This window comes from Molothrus aeneus, chromosome 13, assembly GCF_037042795.1.
Source record: "Molothrus aeneus isolate 106 chromosome 13, BPBGC_Maene_1.0, whole genome shotgun sequence".
Lineage (NCBI taxonomy): Eukaryota > Metazoa > Chordata > Aves > Passeriformes > Icteridae > Molothrus > Molothrus aeneus.
The window spans coordinates 12,008,079-12,015,665 of NC_089658.1; the positions used below are offsets into that span (position 1 = coordinate 12,008,079).

Consider the following 7,587-nt stretch of genomic DNA (forward strand, 5'->3'; position numbering starts at 1 on the left):
ATTACAGGGTGTGAAGATTAAGTTCCGAAGTAATCAGGAAAATAATTACTCCAGGTCAAGCACTCTGAATGAATCTGCTGGCAATGAATATCAAAGCAGACAGCATAAATAACCACAGGAAAGTGCCAACCTAAAGGAGTGTCATTTGTTCCATTTACCCCAACTCATTTTAATTGGACTGTGCACATGAATAAGAATTAGGGTCAGCAGGATTAGGCTGAAAGTTTATTAAGGGCTTTAAAGGCTTTATTTTAACAATAATAAAAGAAGGGCTTAGGAGAATAGGAGGGTTATTGTGACTCTGAGTTGGATGGGAAGTCCATTGCCTTAAAAAAATATCCAAACCCTGCAGCAACAACTGCAGAATAAAAGTCTTTATGCCTTTAAAATGAAATTAAAGCCTAGAACCATTTTCTGCCACCTTCTTGTCTAAGTATGAATCTCATAAACAAATACTTGAGGCAGTCTCCTTTAAAGGAGGCTCAAACACTGGGAAGTTTAAGGGGCATTTCTGAGGTTTTTAAAATCTTTTCTCTCTGCAACAGGAATTTTTCCCCCAAAAGGCTACTTTCCCTTGGCTTAGGAGGATCCCAAAATTTGTTCATTTTTTCTTTCATTTTAATTTATTAAAAATGAGATATTAAAAAGTGTAAACACTGTGCAGCAGCTCAAAACTCCTTACAAATACTCTGTGATGGCACTTCTGGAGTTGCATATGAAAACAGGCACTGCACTGGGGAGGAGAACAAAGCCAGCTGTACTTCAAACCAAACCAAGGCACAGCCAGTACATCCTGCATTTGATCAACACTCTCAGTGTTTCCATCCAGCAGCAGACACTTCAGGTGCTAATTTTATTCTTATCTCTAAAATTCTCCTCTAAAAAGTCTGAAAGTCAGAATTGAAGTGGAAATTTTAATGAGCAGTGTCACTTCTTGTGTAAGCCTCAAGGTTACCTTACTTTGGATCACTGTGGGACAGGAGTGCTACTGAGTTTGCAATTACAGCTGTGGCAGTGGTTTTTTTATAATTTTTCCTAAGTGAGCACACAGGAACAAAGACTCTGCTCCTCAGGTTTGTTCACATGGAGCTAGGAAGGAGCTAGAAGAAGGTGCAGAGGCAGGTCATGTCCGGCTACCACGCCACTATTCAGACGCCTAATTTTCACTAGGTGTGGCCACCTCTGAGAGACACATATAAAGGATACTTGAGTTACCTGACTGAGTTTGTAATCTCTTAAGAATGTGCTAACTCAACCTGCCCAAAGGCAGCACACCTAACACACCTGCAGGGAGCCCTGATGACTGCACTTTCTAGATTAAAAACAATAAGGTGCTGGAAATCATTGTAGTAATTAGTGACTTCTTGTAACATTCAAGTGTTTGCACAAGCTGCCAACAAAAGACATCTCACTATATCACTGCTATCATTTTAATAAAACCATTTTCATCCAGCAGGAATCTTCCTCTCATTTACCCCCAAGGTCTCTGTCCCCATGGCTTTTCCTCTGCTGGAGTGATGCAAACCCTCACCCTGCCAAGTCCCTTTGGTCAGGAGTCTCTTTAGGGTTGGGACTGGTGTTTTTCTGTTCTCTATTTCAGGAAATAACAGACTTCAACTAACTGTCTGCTTTTCTTTTTCCCATCATGAGCTGTTTGCAAATGAGACACAGCAGCCCAGCACTAAACCAACACAGGCTAAACACAGCAAAGTCAACATGAGGAGGTGCCCATCTCTCAGCTAGGCTGGGCTGCAACCCCATGGGAGCTGCCAGTCCATAGCCAGGGGTCAGTGCAGCCCCTGTGAGCTCTCCTGGGGACACAAACCCACCCAACACAGCCCACAGAGATTTCTTTGGCAGAAGCAATTCCTGAGATGCAGTAGGGTTGGCACAGGTAGGAGTGGGATAGGAGGGAATCCACCCCAAACTCCTGGCTGCAGGGACAAAGTGACCAGAGGGACATTTAGCAGTGGGTGTGAGCCGGGACAATGTGGGAGTCCTGCAGCTGTTGCAGGTGGTTGTTCCTGCTTCTCACCTCACTCTGTGCCTCAGAGGGACACAGGGGTGAATGGGTGGCTGTTTTGTGACTACAAAGAGATATGTCAGCTCTTCTCGAGCAGTGGTGCACCACTGTGTGGATATGGCTTGGTTCTGGGCTGGGGCATCTTCCTTGAGCTCTCCAGATCCTGCTGACTGACAGAGATGCAGGAGACCACAGCCATCAGTCATCCCTCAGCTGGGCTGCAGCCAACTGCTGCTTCCACTGCTTTGAAATAACTTTTTAAAAGCACTCCTCTCAAAACAAACCAGCCCAGCAGTAATATTGCAATGGATAAATGCATGGATAATATGTGAGATTCAGCTTTGTCAATGGACAGACAATTAGAATCCTTTGTGTGGAGTGTAATGTTTGGGTCTTCTGTTCTGCTTCACTGTTATTTTTATGCTGGAATTAAACAAGACCTGACTGGCTTTATTATTTTGTTGTCTAATCAATCTGCTGATTAGTCTGATTAATTACACAATTATCATTCAGCATGACTAATAGTTTTGTCATCGCTGTACAACTTGCAGTAATGTTTAATTTCTTCTTAAAGAACAACAGTAAAATGATTGTACTTTAGGGAATTAGTACTTAGCCATCCTTTAAAAACTAATAAAATGGCTAATAAAACTAAGAAGCCTGGAGATGGAAAATTAATTAAAATGGTTGACAGGCTCTATCTTAACTAGGCAAAGATTTATTACCCCTATATAGCAATGAGCAACAACAACAAAAAAATAAACTGTGTGTGATTCTACAAGTATAAAATCAGATGTAGCACATCTGGATTCAATCCAGATAAAATAGAATCAAAGAGAAAATTGCTGGGATGCAGGTGCTTACAAACATACATGGCAAAGTACCAGCTTCAGAAGTTAATATTTTCTTGTAAATATACAAATAATAATTAATTACTATTAATAATTAATTTTTTAAATAATTATTGAGATCATGTCATTAGGGTTTGTTTGGGTTTGGGTTTTGTGGTTTTTGGGTTTTTTTTTTTTGTAATAGGCTTACACTGCACTGGTTTAATTTGCTTTGCAAATTATTTAGGAAATCTTCTGACCATTTTCACTTTGAAAACCTTAGATCCTAAAGCTGTTGCAGTACTGAACTGCCTCTCAAACAGATAATGCTGCCTCTTCAGCAGGCTCTTTGGTCTCAGATGTTGTGACTGTATTAAAGAGTTGCATTTTCAGCCATTCAAGGTATGATCAACCCTTTGCCAATGTGCATAGATATCACCTGTCTGAATCCATTCTGGTGAACAGTCCTACAGCCTTTACTGGAGGAAATTTTCCACTCTCTTCCACTTCACTGATCAAACTTTTTTTCTCTAAGCTCCTCTCCCCTGTTCCTTGTTGATTTTCTTGTTAATGTCCCCCATGACCATCTTATAACCATTTCCCCAAGGGAACACATGAGGAAGGAACAGCAAATTACCCCTTATCCTTGTTCCAAAGGTCCATAAAGCATCCAAGGCAATTAAGATCTTCTCACCAAAACGCACAGAGGCCGTGTTTTTTACTTAGAGGAGCAGTCAAGTGACTGCAATCAACACCATCCTTTCATGAAATACCCCCTGGTTGTTGGTCTAAAGTGCACCCGAGAGGGGACAGATAAACTCTCTGCTAGCCAGAGGGAGTGATATTGGTCAATCTCAGAGCAATGGAAATTTTCCTCAAGGTAAAGCCAAACCTCAGGCCAAAGTTACTGCAGTTCATGGACATCCCAACAACTATGGACCTTGTCTGAAAAAAGCTCAGGAGGTCACGATTCCTGGAGAGAGCCAGGTGCAATCCATCATTTCCAAAGCCAAGTGTCCAGGGTCATGAAGCCTACAGGAATCCAGGACAAGGACTGGAATTGCTCAGCATTCTCCAGCTTCTGCCATGGCAGAGATACAGAGCCCCATTCTGTGGCCACAGCTCAAGGGAAGTCCCTGTTGTGCACAACAGGAATTTCACAGCTGATCTCAGAAACTGGGTCATGGCTTTGCTTCTCAGTGCCTTTGCTATTTCTGTAGAATTGTTTTGCAGCTTATTGGCTCCTGATATCTTCTGTGTGACCCTCTCAACCTCTGAGACCAGGTCCTTACCAGGCCCTCAGCAGCTGGCAATGCTGCACTACCTGACTTGTGTTTTGGGTGTTCTGATTACAAGGTGAAACCTTTCTCCAATGCAGATTTCTTTGTGTATGTCTGCCCAGGCATAAGATATCAAATTTTACTTGCTTACAAATAACCTTCATCACTAAGAAGAAAAGGGTTTCAAAATTAATTGATGGCATTGCACCAATGTAACACACACCTCTGCTTGGAAATCCTGCTCTAGGATAGATCTCTCACCACTGCTAAAAACTTCAAAACCTATCACATCTAACAGCAAACATTTCTGCTTCTCTCACTCACACTTTTCTCCATCAGGGTCTGTGACACATTGTTCTGGGGGCTGATCTGACAGGGATTTTACATGAAGAACCTGATGGCACTTGAGTATCTGTCAACTTGTCATCCTGACAGACCCATCATAAATCTGGAATCCATGGACAGGGAATATCCTAGGAGACTCAAACACAAGCACCTTGATGCTGCACCACTGAAGCACCGCACAAGAGCCATTTGGCATCAGTCAGATTCTCTAATCCATTCTCCACTAACTAATACACCAAGGAGAAAACTAAGTCAAACACATTCAGTCAAGAATGCTCTCAAGCTGTTGGCCTGAAGAATAAGTTTATTTGGATGCTTATTATTTCTGGCCTGAACAATAATTTAAGCACCTGGTATAAATTACTCATTGGTAGCCACATTAATTCCTGGGGCTTTTCTTCTACCTTAAGCTAATGCCAAGAAGAAATGGCAGAAGAATAACTCACTTGTTTCTGGGCAGTGTTCTGTGTTCTCCATTTGCCCCTTTTCCCCAGTAGCTGTTTTGACCTCCCTGGGAGCCAAAGTTGCTGCTTTCTCCAACAAAAATGGAACATGTAACCTCCAGGCTGGAGCTGTTGTTGGAAAAGTCCCATCCTGCAAGCAAAGAAACACCATGTAAACATGCAGCACAGCAATTAATTAACACTTTTAATTGCACCACAGACACAGTAGAATTTGTGTCTTTAATTTGGAAAAAAGTGCATGCAGCTCTATAAAAGCCTGCTTTAAAGTATGTTTAGAAACCAGCAAGTTAGTGACAAGGTAGCTTTGTGCTTGAGCATCAGGACCTCCTGTCCAGAAGCTCCTGTTCAGCAGGAAATATCCAGCAATTATCATGTATTCCCCAGGCATGCTGAGGCAAAGAGAATGAAAGGCTAAATTGCCTCTTGTATTTATGGCTGCCCAGGGAAGAGTTGATGTGGTCCAGAGGGGAAATGGAAGCTTTTCTCCTGTCTTACACTAATTAGCAGGGGAGTGTCTCAGTTTCCATTCTTGGAATGAAGAATGATACACTGGGGGAAAAAATGGATAGAAGACCCATTTTAAGAAATTACCTTGCCAGAGTGAGTCCAATTCCATTGTCTGAAAACCTGGGACAGAGAAAACACAAGGGTGTAAATGATGAGGAATGTCTGCAGTGAATTTGGCCTACAGACCTATTCATGCCTGTTAGGGGGGGGATGATATAACAGTAACCTACCCTGAGCTGCAGAAAATAATGTCACCATGCCCAGCCCAGGCCCTGTGGTGATTATTTTTAAGAGCAGTATGACCATCAATCATGGCAGGAACTCAAGGCTTTTCAGGATCAGCATCCTGATGTGGGCAAACCTGGAGAAAGAATCTTAGTTAATGCACCACAAGGGACTCAGGAATCAACTTCAGACAGAGACAGTAATGCCCAGTAGGTCTTTTTTGTCTTCCAGCCATTGGCATGATGGGTCTAAAGAGGTGATATGCCCTGAATCAGAGTCAGGGTATTAGCCTGGTTTTGCTTTTGAGTTTTGGTGTAAAGCAGAAAACAAGAAACATCCATAAGGATGAAATTCTGGCCCAGGTGAAGGAGCAGGTGATTTCTCACTAGACACCAATGAGCCCACAGCTATTCTTTAATTTGATTCAATGTGGTTTAGAGGCATAGAAAACATTTTTCCCAAGTCACTCAGATCCTTTTGTAGATGTCCTTAGAGGGCCCAGTGAGAATCCCTCTGTCAATGTTGGAAAATCAATTAGCCACTTGCAGGAATCCCACTCAGCAAAGCTAACAGAGTAACTGGAGCTGCTCTCCTTGCATGTACAGCCCAAACCCCCAAATGCTTCTGTGGCTGCTGAAGGAGAAGCTGCTGAAAGAAAAAAGATTCTCCCTGGGAACTGGGTGCACCTAAATTGCTCACAGGCCACAGTGGCTGTTAATGGTAGATTTGTGCTGTGTTTGAGGAAAAAAATGACCTTACTTTTTCTGAGTCTACCCTCACCTCCTGCCTCTCCCAGCTGAGGTGCAAAGGCACATTTCTCCTTGGTGCCCAAGGGGGTGGCCCTGGCAGGGAAATGTCACAAGGGACACACAGTCATCCTTTCCTTTCAGCCTTATGGGAACATCATATTGATAGGGTACGATGGAGGAGAGAAAAAGCCAAAGCTTGACCAGGAGCAGCAGCTGATTTCTCTCAACTTCCTCACACAGACCCAAAACTGCCTTAATTTACCTGCTTCCACTCTGCAAGAGGCAGCTGACAAAAACCTTTGAGGCTACTTATTTTCCTCATTAATCCCAGATCAGCAGCCTCTTACATCACCTTTCAGATGTAAGTTCTTCTAAGCAATCAGTGATAAATATAAGAGTTTACAAACCCACTAATGCACTAATGGGATCTGGATCCCCTTCCACGTGCTTCACTGCTCAGCCCTCACAACCCCAAGTGCATGGGTGTCCTTTTTGGCCAGCAATAACACAAACAATCCAGTGCATGGCTATGGAATAGTTGCCTCTGCACATCAGAGAAAGCTTGTGTGTTTTTTTTCAGATGCTCCAGCCATAATGAGGCATTAATGATCTGCTAAATGCAGTGCAGAAGCCAAGATGCAGTACAACTATCCAAAACAACGAGCCTTGCAGTGTGCTCACCTGGCATTATCGACAGCAAGATCCTCCCTGGGATCTTCAGGCTCTCGTTGTCTTTACTCCTTTTCCAATAAACAAACCAGCCTGGAAGTGCACACGCCTCCAATTACTTGAACAGATCGCTCAACAGGGACCAAAGATGGGAGATTTTATCAATGAATGTGGGCAGGCAGAGCGTGCAGGCACAGGAGCAGCAGCAGCCAGGGCTCTCCCTTCCCTTTCGGTCTCCTGGCACTGCTCAGCAGGACATGAGCACAGGATGTAGCACGCTGAATTCAGGACAGAATGCCAGATGTTATCCATCAGCATCTTGGGCTCTCTTCTGACCCAGAGCAAGGCTCTGAACTCCCACTCTCCCTCCCTCGCAGAAAGCAATGAGGGACCCTGCCAAGCTCTTGATAACTTTTTGGAAAAAGAGCGTTGTTGAGAATTAAGGCTTTAAATGCCGAGTGACGAGTCCCCCGACAGGCAAAAGAGAACATGAGC

At 43.4% G+C, this 7,587-nt stretch overlaps 1 long non-coding RNA gene across 1 annotated transcript in view; it reads right to left on the bottom strand.

Moving 5' to 3' along the window:
- Positions 1–7,365, bottom strand: part of LOC136562264 (uncharacterized) — a 33,775-nt gene extending 26,410 nt beyond the window's left edge. Inside the window, exons 1-4 of the long non-coding RNA XR_010784489.1 lie at positions 7,105–7,365; positions 5,680–5,810; positions 5,534–5,569; positions 4,925–5,072 (exon numbers count right to left, since the gene is read on the bottom strand). This is a non-coding gene — a long non-coding RNA (uncharacterized lncRNA). The remainder of the gene's footprint in view (positions 1–4,924; positions 5,073–5,533; positions 5,570–5,679; positions 5,811–7,104) is intronic.
- Between the last annotated feature and the right edge of the window lie 222 nt (positions 7,366–7,587).